This window comes from Archocentrus centrarchus, chromosome 2, assembly GCF_007364275.1.
Source record: "Archocentrus centrarchus isolate MPI-CPG fArcCen1 chromosome 2, fArcCen1, whole genome shotgun sequence".
Lineage (NCBI taxonomy): Eukaryota > Metazoa > Chordata > Actinopteri > Cichliformes > Cichlidae > Archocentrus > Archocentrus centrarchus.
In genome coordinates, this window is record NC_044347.1 from 11,468,546 (window position 1) to 11,480,837 (window position 12,292).

At 46.3% G+C, this 12,292-nt stretch overlaps 1 protein-coding gene across 5 annotated transcripts in view; it reads left to right on the forward strand.

The window, feature by feature from the left end:
* Positions 1 to 12,292, forward strand: part of zeb2b (zinc finger E-box binding homeobox 2b) — a 97,774-nt gene that overhangs the window by 4,191 nt on the left and 81,291 nt on the right. The gene's annotated exons all lie outside the window — the stretch shown is intronic.

Below are 12,292 nucleotides of genomic sequence, written 5' to 3' on the forward strand. Positions count from 1 at the left end.
GTATTTTTATTTTTTGACCTCCCCCCCCCCTTGAAATACAGCGATTACATAATCCGAAGCAGCCTCTGTCTCTCTCTCTCTCCTCTAAGTCCTTTCTGCTGCTTCAGTCGTGCAAATGTTGTCACATATTTACGAGTAAGATGGAGGGAAAAAAATGGATGTCTAACCTTTTATCTCTCTTTTTTTTTAAAGTTGTGTTTGGAGCATCTGCAGTTGAGAATTTAGGGGGTGAGGGCGACTAAGAAAAGAGGAGGAGGAGGAGGAGGTTTCGTGGGGCGCTCGCGGACAATTGATTGTCAGCGGTAATGTGTTTCATTTACATGTTTATACCGTCAATAGTGGCGGGGGGTTGTCCACGGCAGCCATTCACTGCTGCCATTCCCATACGGGTTGGCGATTGTGTGCAGCAGCAGCCGGAGCAGACGAAGGTCCAGTCCCTCTGTAGGAGGAGGAAGCGCAGAGGAAGAGGAAGAAAGAGTGTTGGGCTGTGCATTATTTTCTTTAAGTGAAATAATGACATCAGGCGGGGCTGATTCCTCCGAATCTCCTGTCTGTCACAACTCCAGCACGAGGCCCTGCTCCTCTTATTTTTCCTGCTGCACGAGCTAAACGTGTCCATGAATGAGATCGCGATAGAAGGGGGGAAGAGTAGGGTAGGAAAAAAAAGAGGGGGGTGGGGGGACTTTTTCCTTATAAAATTATTGTGATTCGAATTTATTTGGAGATGCGGTGTGATATCTCCGGCTGTTGTTCCCTTAATGTGTGCTTTCCACCAGGAATTAAATCAGGAATGTTGCTCGGCTGCAGCATTTCCACACATGCACAGTTTTTTTTTTTTTTCATGCTTTGATAAGGCAGATAAAAGCAAATAGCATGGCTTGTGGCTGTACCCCCCCCCCCCCCCTCTGCCCCCCCCACCCACCTCCTCCCTCCTCTACCACCTCCCTCCCTTCAAACCTCCCAACATAAATGCACTTTAAAAACAAAAAAGGAAAGAAAGAAAAGAAGAAGAAGAAGAAGCTAATAATCATCTCAACTCCATCCTGGATACTGGACAGGAAACTTTCATCAATCCCCTCCCCCATCTCTTTTATTAATATATTTTATTTTCCTTCCTGCCCCCCCCCTCAAACACACACACGCAAAAAGCATTTTTGACACATTTTTTTATCCTCCATTCCTCCTTCCTCTCCTTCTTCCTCGACCGCCCTGCTTGTGTGAAGATATTTTTCGCCTGGCGGCCAGAGAACACACACTCGCAGAGGCACGGCGAGCCCGGACCCCTGACACCGCGGGTCTTTGGAATGCCTTAGGTACGATTTCACTTTCGCTCACATCAATGCTGACCTGAATGCCTTTCATATCTGATCCGCCGCGTCTCTCCTGGTAAACATCCCCCGGGGGGGAGAACAAAGAAAAGGAGCTCCTCTTCTCCTTCTCCTTCTTCTTCCTCTCCTTCTTCTTCTTCTTCTCCTTCTCCCTCTTAATCACAATTCAACCCCCTTTCGCCGCCAGCAGCAGCAGGGCTTGCACATTTGCATTCAGCATCAGAAAAAGGGCCTGAGATGAAAAGGGGGGCGAGAGAGAGAGAGAGAGAGAGAGAGAGAGGAGCGAGAGAGGAGAGAGAGAAAAGAAGAAGAGGAAGGGAAAAATAGAGGCAGAAAGAGGTGGGTGGGTGGGTGGTGGAGAGAAATAACTAGGGTGTTTGTGGTTGTTTGTTGGTTGTCCCCTGGTTACAAGCCTTTTATAGCCTCCCTACTCTAGCAGGGACCCGGGCCCCTCCTGACAGACAGATAGTGTTACGAGATGCCCACACTATTCGTGGCCACTCACACTTAAGAAGAAGAAGAAGGGAGGGAGAAAAAAAAAGATCCTGGCTGCGACCGACTGGATTGTGCATAAAGAAGGAGATAAGAGTCAGGAGCAGGTGTCTGCACGATGCGCTTTTTTTTTTTTTTCTTCTTTTTTTCCTTCTTCCTTGCTCGTCTGCTTGGCAGCAACTTCTCAGCAACTTTGCACGTGAAAAAAAAAATATAGCCACTATATTTTTATTTTAGATCAGGGAAAAAAAAAAAAAAAAGAAAGAATAAGATTAGCAGGATATCTTTATCATCTGATTCCCAGAGCTGGATGTATGCAAATCTTAAGCAAAGTGTTGGGGATGGATGGATGGAGGGGAAGGGGGTGGGGGGCTATCATGTGATCTGGATTCCAGTTTTCTTTCTTCCCTTCCTCAGCCAGAACTTTTCTCCCCCCACCCTAAATTTCTTTTTGGTTAAGAAGACGGATTATCGGTACACCTTCCCTCCCTCCCTCCTGGCCAAGCTGCGCAGGATTTGGGCAGATTTACTTCAGCAAACACCTTTGGACACTGGGGCTTGTTGGTGGGATTGGGGTGAGGGTGGGGTGGGGTGGGGGTGGGGGTGGGGGGGAGAGGGAGAAAGGAATAGGAGTCTGTTTGCAAAAGGGGCCTTTTGTTCAGAGAGGTTCTGGATAATGCCTTACCAGGCAGCCATGATATTAACCCGTGCTTTGGAGAAATTGGGGTGGAGGGGTTAACTCTTTGTATGACAACTCTGCAGCCATCCCTCCTCCTCCTCCTCTTACTGCTCCATCTCTTGTTCTCTGGTTTGGGTGAAAATTTCCTGTATTTTGCTTTTTTATTATTATTATTATTATTATTTTACAGAAGGTATTTGGGTTGATGCACACTCACACAAACACGCAGCAACTGCCAAGAACGATGAAAGCGAGAGCGGTGGCTGGGATCCGTTGCCTGACTAACACCGAGGCATGAATCAGCCAATAGTGAGCCAACTCTGCCCCACTGACTTCCCTTTATGTTTAAACCCGCTGCAAATAACGCGTCAGGCCAAGAAAGAAAAAGCCCGTATCTGCACCCTAAACTGGCAGTGAGGGTTGAGCCGGACTCTGGTAGCTTGTGGTGGTGCGAAGGCGGCGGTAGCAGCAGCACCAGAGATGGAGCAAAGGTGACAGACGTCAAGGTGTTTGTGGCAGCAGCTCGTCCCCTCCTTCCTTATTTTTTTACCCAGATTTGACAGCTCCCGCCATCCTCATCCTCATCCTCCTCCTCCTCCTCCTCATCCTCGCTCTAAAAGTTGCACTCAGATGTCTTTCTCCTGCTTCCCTGACTTTATTTCATGCCTTCATGCTTGTTTTCTTCCACCTCTTGTTTTCTCTTTTTATTATTTATTTATTTATTTTTTTTGGATAAAAAAAATAATAATAAAAAGCAAACGCAGAAATTGAAACTTCAGTGGTCCGGCAAATAATTGCATGCATTTGGACTTTTCATTTACACTCTTTACCCTAAGCCGGGCATGTTTTATGCATCGTGTAGGAAGGAAGGAGGAGGGAAAAAAAATGCATTTTCTCTATTTTTTTCCTTTTTTTTTTTTTTTTTTTTTAAATATCATGCCTCATTTGAGTCTTTCTCAAGTGAAAATGCAAAGTCTTTATTTGGCCCATCCGTTCCATCTCGTTCCTGCTGTTTGCACTTATTCAGTCGTTGCGTTTTCTACGCCTGTGATTTTTTTTTTTTTCTTCAGTGCTTTTCGACATTCTTTCCACGACTTTTTCCCATTTGCGAGGGAGTCTGGGCGCGACAGGCGACAGGTTGCTGAGCAGGTGTAAACTAACGTTCAGATTTCATAATTAAATGGCGGGAGAGGGGGGGGGGGTGCAAGGGGAGGCAAAAAAAAGAGAAAAGAAACACAACTTTAAAAACACCCACTTTTACCTAACAACATCTTCTGTGTGCACGGCAACTGTTGTGCCAAATCCAAAGGCTTGTGCAGAGGTTAATTTTTCTAAAATGTCCCATTTCTCTGCACATTTATCACGACCTCTGCAGCTCAGAAATCCCTCAAATATCGATCATAGCGGGGGGAGCTGCGCGTCAGCTCTGTTTATGAAGCGCTTTTAACAAACAAGATTGAGTCTTAATAGAGCAACAAAGAATCAAATATAGATTTAATCAAAAGAGCAAACACCTCACAGCTGCTTCGAGCTCGTGTGTGTGTGTGTGTGTGTGTGTGTGTGTGTGTGTGTGTGTGTGACTTATCGCTGCTGCTGCTGTCAGGCGTAAAGCAGGGCACAGCTTCATGATGCTTTTTTCAGAAATAATCCATTAAAATAATTTTTTCCCCATTTCTTCTTCTTTTTTTTATTTGGCGGCAGCTGCTTCAGAGATGACACCTTTGTGCAAACAAGTGTTGAAAGCAGCCCCCAGTTTTTCTGCTCTGATGTCGGCACTGCTGATCTGCAAGCGCTCGCTCGTGCCACGCGCACACACACGCACACACACACATACACACACACACACACACACACACACACTCTTTGATGTATGTTTGATTGTCGGGTGGAAGAGCTCTTCTGGCAAGGTCACGGCCGCATGGAACAATCAATAACAGATCGTCAGATTAAGGCACGGTGACATCTGGAAATCTAGGCCTTTTCCACGTTTGCCTTCGACACCGTCCCACCTTTAATTCTGGATAATAGAACATGCTATTTGATCAGGGGTTCACTTTCTTACCGTAGTTCATTATTCAGAAGGTGTCCCGCTTCTCTGCCACCTAAGTGCGCCCCTCTCGTTACCTTTTTTTTTTATTCCTCTTCTTCTAACGAGGACTTGCTGTCTGCTTCTCTTTGTGCTCCAGTTCCCCCTCTCCAATCCCGTCTTGCGTGGAAGTAAATTCAGATGTGTTATCTCAATTTAATTGCAGCCGATTGCCAAGTGAGATTAGGACAAAATTAGGTCATTTTGCGGTTGCACAAATTTCGCTCACTTTCATCTCGACGTTGATCAAGCACCTTCTTAACCAGAGGTTGCAGCGCAAAGAGGAAATGGTCAGAAATTGCCCCGGCCTCCTTGTTATTCAAACGTACGTTTAACCTTTTGGCACGAAGGGGAGCTGGAACACGGACAGGGAGCACATCTTCCTCCCTTTTAAATGTCATCTGCGGTGCAGGCAGTGGACTCTGAGAGGTGAATCCATGTGTTAATGGGTTCTGACTGGAGAGGGAGCCCCCTCCCCTGAATGCCTCGTGTCCCGCCGCTGTCAAACGCGAATGTCAAACAAACACCTCCTCAGGTAGCGGGGGGGATAATCACACCGACAGGCCTGTCCTCAGCCTTTCTGACACGCAGGACGAACAGGGGGCGGGGGAGAGCCGAGGCTGTGACGGAGAGTGGCTTTTTCAGGTTTCTGGCTGCAGCTCGGGTCCAGGTTTTTGGGCAAGGTAGTCCGGCAAAGAGGTCAAGGGTTTGAATGTTAAATACATGACAGTGAATGGAGGATTTTTGGAGCCGGAGGCTGAAGTTTGACAGGACCGAGCTTTCTGTGGTTGTGGTTGCAGTTTTTGGTTTCGGGAGTCAGAGCCCGACTCTGGTTTTGGATTTGGAAAAAGCTCTGAGGCAGAATTATTATGAACCTTTAGAAGTCATGATGAAGTGATAAACCCAAGGTTTGTGTGGTTGTAACTGTTACTTGCTTTTGAGGCCTTGGGAAAACTGATGAGACCTTTCAGCTATGGCTTGCTGTTCACACTGGATTGTTAGATGGAAGGGTATTTCCTGACCTAGAAACCTTGTGGGAGACGACTTAGATCGGGTCCGATATGGAGACTCGAGTTCAGACTTGGCCTTGTGACTCAGCCTGAGACACAGCCTGGCCTTTGGTTGCGTCAACGTTTTATGGCTTGAGAGCCCGAGGATGTTTTTGTGTATCACTGAGGGTTTATTCTTTGGGGTTTTCAAAGACCTTACAAATTCCTTAGGGGGTAGCTATCAAGTCAAGGGTGCATCTCTGCTTTCCGTCTATCTCCTTCCAATTTAAGAGTTTGAAAACCTTCAGGTTAGATTCTGTCGCACTATCAAGCCATGAGTTCAGTGCCTAAACTGTAAACATCGACAACCAGAGGGAGTCTAACTCTCTTTTTTGGCCTTTTTTCCCCCTTTGTGTCTCCCAACCGGTCCATTTCCCTCTACCTCTACTTCCATCCATCCCAGTCAGTCATCTAATCAGTCAGCCCTCTCTAATTACTTCTCCCCCACCCAAGGGAAGCTACTTCCTTATCGCCTGGCCGTCTTGCTCCGGCATTCCTGAGATAAATTCCCCACCACTTTGTTATTCTTACTACTTAGGGGTATTGGAATTAGCATGGCCATCAAAGCAGACCTTGTACTCTGCCTTTTTTCTCACACACCCCCTCACGACCTTATCTGTGGTCATACATTACAGCCGGGCATGGGGGGGGGGGGGGACGTGCCCACGGGCCGCAGAGGTGAATAACGGACAGAGGTATCGAGCCGACTTCAAAGGCGTGTGGGATGATGAAGCGATGCAAATGTGCAGCTTGTGGCCTTTGTAGCTGTGCAGGTACTCGAGGGCTGCGTGGTAAAGGATTAGTCAAATTGCACTCCGCGGTCCAGGTATTGCATGTGTCCTTTCATATTTTCTGTTTGTATTTATAGAAAACGGCCCACTAAAGGGCTTCCTGCGCTGCCAGAAAGCTGTCATTTACACACCGAGCCGGTTTCACAACCTCACCAGCTCCTTCATACCTGTTAAAACCTCCACTTTGCAATCTCAAGCATCCTGGGGTAAATAATCAGCGCTCCATTCATCCCTGCAAACCCCACTTTTTTTTTTTTTTTTTGCAGATGTGCGGGTTTGATCGAGCCCGCGCCCTCGCTTCCTTCCTTCCTTCCGCTTCTCGCCGTATGTTACCCAACATGGTTTATACCTCAACAGCAGGCAGACGCAGCCTTATAAACTGGCAATCACAGTATCCCTAATGTTATTACTTTTCATAATTAGTTACAGCAACACTCATTCCACGACTGGCGGAAAGGAGTATTCCTTAGTAATTAAGGTAATGAAATATTCATTTATGCTACCTTTTCAGCGGTCTCACAAATGAGCCAGCCATGCTTAATGTCCGCCCTGCCTCTGATTTTATTATGATGGCAGACTGGCACATCTGCAATTAGTACTCGCACTGACAGTTAGCGTTTCGCGCGCGGCAGCAAGCAGAGGGAGGCGAGGTGAGGCAGCTGAGGGTGGGTGGGTGCACCCTGGTGTGATTACACGCCCCCTCTGCCACCCTACCTTCCTCCCTCATCCCCCTAGCTTGCAGCCTCGACTCCATTCTTCTTTTTCTTTTTTTGACCCCCCCCCCCCCCCCCCCTCTTTTTTTTTTCTACTACCTTTATCTCCTCCTCCCCGACGGAGAGGTTACCTTTTCCCAACGGTGCAAAATTGACTTGACATAACTGTTCATCAGTTTCAGTCCTCCCCGCCGCCGCCTCCTCCAACCTCCACCCACCTCCTCTTTTTTTTCTCCCCTAACTCACCCCAAGGTAGTTTGCATCAAATCAGGCCCAGTCAAGCTTCAAGTGGAAATTGGCAGGCCAGAACCTGACAGTGGAGGAGAGAAAGGAGGGAGGGAGGGAGGGAAGAAGCAGGCAAATCACAGCACAAGAGAGGCCTGAACTACATCCAAGATGGTGATCGGGAGGTCAAGCTTTGGGGTTAAGTGCTAATAAGTCAGCTCGGAATCAAATCTTATTAGCGAGAATATAACTAATAGTTTGGATATTTACAGGGCCAGATTGCCACATTTCTTCTTTCTTATAACCACTGACATGAGCAGTTTTCCCCCAGCGAGGAGCCACGATGTACCAAAAACATAAATTTTAAGAAAAGTATGAATATTAATCACCAGCTGGGAGAAAAAGGAAGTCAAAAGAGTTTTATTTTGCATATTTCTGAGGCTGCTGGTGGTGGCGGGGTGGTTTATTTTCTTAAGAGGGGCTACAAGCATCCGTATTTGCATATTTTGTACACACACATTTATACGCCACACATGCGTGCTCGTGCTCGTTGGCAGGCAGATGCACATGTGTCGCTCCTCTCTGTCTTCCTCTCCTCCTGAACCTCGCCGCGGCCCGCGGAGAGACTTTTGTGATGAAACTTTCAGCGACTCTTCGCTTGCTCCAGATCTGTCGCCACCACGTCGCACAAAGCTCCCCACCTCCCTCCTCACAGCTGTTATATATTCTTATTAAGTGGGAGAGGTGAGTGCGCCTTTTCTTTTTTTCCCCCTCTTTCCCCTTTAACGGCCTCGGAGGATTTTTGACGCTCTCTCCTCACTTTCGCGTCACCCTGTCGCACCTTCTCCCTCTCTATCTTCATCTGCTTGCGTCATCCTTCCTCGCCACTTCTCCCACCTTCTATCTTAATCTTTCCCCCACCTCCCCACCCCTAATATTTCCCCCCTTTTCTCTCATCCCCATTCCCTGCCTCCCCGTCCTCAGCTTTGCATGTGCATCTGATGGGCTGATGGCCGTTGCGACAGCATTGAGGTAAAACGGTGTGACGGCAGAGTTTTGTTAAGCCGAGAACAAAGGCCTCGGAGATGCCGGGGCCGAGCCATTGTCCCCCGCACCCGTATTGGCCTTGCCACAGTTTTCCAGGATTTAATGCTCTGTTTACCTCCAGCCAATCGCCACTAATATTCACAGAGGAGCTTCTTCCTTTAAGATACATCCCTAAAAATAAAAAAAAAAAATAGAGGAGTGTCATACAGGATATCCATCTTGAGAAAAGGAGGAAAGTCTTGAAAGGAAGTTGTTTTTAAAGTAAAATATCAACCGAGGCCTGTATGTTGTGCAGAAGCAGTGCAGCGCTCTTCATACATCCCAAACTTTCTATGAATCCCATAAATCTTTAAAATAATGCCAAATGCTTTTTGCAAACAGCGAGAGTGACGGTGACTGGGGGAGAGATATGAAACAAGTGTATGTGTGTGTCACACAGAGGGAAAGTGTGTGTGTGTGTGTGTGTGTGTGTGTGTGTGTGTGTGTGTGTGTGTGTGTGTGTGTGTGTGTGTGTGTGTGTGTCTAGTCCGTTGGAGTTACCCTGCATGGTCTTTGGGCAAACTGAAAGCAGTGCTCAGTGGGATTAGAGAATGAGTGTTGCTCGGGGTGGCGGAGGGCGGGGGGGTCAGAACACAAGAGGATTCTGGGAGTTTTTCTTTCTCCCTGTTGTAGCTGCAGTCTGCTATAGAGAGAAAACAACTGCTTCCTAAAGGTTGCATCCAAAAATCCTCAATCCTGATTGCTCTTGATACCAAATAATTTCCCAGAATTGTCACCTGGCAGCATATTTTTTCTATTAAACTGAGCAGTTGCATTAAAGTGCATTAGTTTTAGCCTTTTACCTCGAGAATAAAACTCCAACTTAAAGGCAAAAAAAAAAAAAAAAAAAAATTTTCACATTATTCCTTTGGCATGTCATGTTTTTTATGTGTCTAGATTGTTTTTGTGTGAGACGCCCAGGTTTGGAGATATCAGCTGTAGAGACGGGTTTAAAAAAACAAAACAACTTGTGCTCAGTTTCACTACTTCCTGTCCGGCTGCATCACTCAGCAGAAAAAAGCATGCATCCACCTGTGCTGTAAACACTGATGGCTTCCTGCCATCCCTGAGCTGGGAAGTTAGCAGGCTGCATGCTTCTTTTCGCTGTTAGAAAGAATAATTAAAAAAAATAATAGTTCTTACATGTTAAAGCTACTGCTCACGTAAGGTTTGTGGATCTTTTTTGAGTAACCTGGTCATAAAAAGCTGCTTTCGGCTCGTCACAAGGGGGTCGCCACAGCAGGAAGCACCGCATGTAAAGAGAAAGGGATTTGTATCTTAGGCTAGAATCAAACCAGTGACCTTTTGCTTGCCAAGTAAATGTGTAAACCACTCATCATGAACCCTTTAGCACCACTGCACTCAAGTGAACATCTCCAAAACTTGGCAACTCATGCCAGAGCAATCTAGAGGAGGATAAATAGCTGCACAGGCAAGATGAAACATGTAAATTTGACCTCTGTGGCTCCAAGTACAATTCCCACCTCAAAACATACACAGGCATTTTAAGGATATGTGTGTTTGCTTTATTTATTTAGTTTTACTTCAAGTGACTCCGGCATTAAAATGAAAGTTTCGGAGAACAAGGGGCCGTAAACGCAGTTGAAAGCGCCGTCATCGAACCCAATGATATTTTCACGAGCGCATAAAGATTATGAGTCCATTTCAGTCGCACCCCATCTGTGCTTTCATTTGCGACTATATGCTGAGCAGTTAAAGGGGAGGGCAGAGTTAAGACGCAGCGATGACTTTCATTTGATTCGATAGTTTGTTAAGGTCAAATGAGATGGTTTAATCCCCGCCCTCCTCCATCTCCTCAAAAAGCCTTAAAATCTCGGGATGACTGACAAACGAGGAAGTTGATGACAGTTGTTCTGGGGTGGTGGTGGGGGAAGCAAATAAGGCACTTCCTGCCAAATCCTCCCCATACTGCCACGGCAATCAACGGGTTAACTAAATGAAACAATTTGTCAACAGACAGTTTATCCAAACCCCCTTTTTCTGCTGCTGGTTTTTGCCTTTTTTTCCCCCTGCAAAACAATTACAAAATTACAGTAGATAAAAACTGAACGGCGCCCGTATTTATGCAATCAACATAACGAAGAAACAAAACAATTTAATGTGGAAAAATCATCATTCATCTGCATTATAATTGCTTCTCTTTCACATCTACAGGGATGGTTAATTAAAATTGTGATTAAATGCGCCTGCACTGCCTAAGATGTCGTCCCCCTAAACAGGTGCTACAGAATTTAAAAGTAAAGAGAGAAAGCTAATTAGCATTGGAAATTGAGAAATTGCCTGCAAGAATCGGTGTTAATTTCAGTCACTGATGAGGTAATTTATAAAGGGGGAGCGCCGAGGAGAGGCTGAGATTGCAACACGGACTCCCCTACCCCACCACACCACACCGCACCTCACCCCAACTCCTCCATCCACATAGCTGGTTTCCCGGCATGCAGGTGAAGCTGTTTGCAAAACATCGAAGCTGCTTGGTATTCTGTCTTAGTTAGCGTCGCTTTTGGAATGAAGGCAAACACACATTTTCTTTCCAAGAGGTTAAAAAGGGAGTCAGGAGAATCACTTCCAAGCACTAAGAGGGAAGGGGGGGGGGGTTGTGCGGGTAGGAAGCAGAGATTGCATCCAAAATCTGCCTAGAACTTTTAGGTTGTAGCAGCGCTCAAATGGTTGTTGTAAATCTTTCAATCCAAGTCAGGGAAAACACAACATTGGAGCTGCGGTTTTTTTTTTTTCCCCTCAGACTTCGTTGGCCGGCGTCCTCCGTCCCACTCAGAGTTTCCAGAAACTTCACAGATACCGCTGATCTCGAACTCTTGTGTACGCTCTCCACCCCTCCCAACACTAGTAATTACCTGTCATTGTCCATCATTATAGTTGGCCTTGGAGAAATGTCAGGCCCGGAACAAGACCAAGCCAAGCTGTTCCATCGTGTTCCGAACTGGGTCACATCTCTGTCTCTGAATGTGCCCCGTTGACCTATCTGTCTCATTTATCTGCTTTATCTGTCTCTCTTGAAATATGTCAGAGTTTGCATAAGCTTACATGCTTCTGTCAGTGATTCTCTGACAGAGACAGGCCCCAAAAATCTGACCTTTCCTGATTTGTCACCAGCAGTGATTTTTGGAAAAACTTCAGTGGCATCAGCAGTCAAAGTTTTCACAGAAATTGGCGTTCTTGAACCGAGAAAGGGGGTTGGACAGGTGGGAGGAAGGGGGTGAGCTAGCAGGCCGGAGATCATTAGGCTTCCACAGCGGTGGAGCTGAAGCATCAGCCAGCGCAAAGGTTTAAAGAAAAAAAAAAATAGGAAAGCCAATTTGCTGAGACATACTCTGTCGACCTTTCATCATAACTGGGGCCTTTTTCTTTTAGATTAAGTCCAGTGAGCAGAACCCAGCCGCCTGTCAGCCCGTTAAGCCCCCCTCCTCCTCTTCACTTTTTAACAATCGCCTCTCTCACTCAGCCTCAAAGCTCCCCTAACTTTCTACAGCTGCTATGTGACAAATCATCTACTTTATACCCCTCTTACCCCCTGCTTTTGACACCAGAGATGCTTGTTGCAGCATCCAGTGGAGTTCTCTCATCCTAAAACATGAGGTGTCCAGTGTGAAAGCCTCACAGTGGTTGTAATTTGTACTAACATACTGAAAATGTCAGGATGAATTTGGGGGAATATTTATGTATATAATTTAGAACAGTGATTCCAAAGCATGGATACAAGTACTCCTGCAGGACCCGTGGAGTATGTGGACAGATTGGTTTTAATTATAAGAACTGACTGGACCAGAATAAGTTTAAGCTGCAAAGTAACACACATGCAATAGA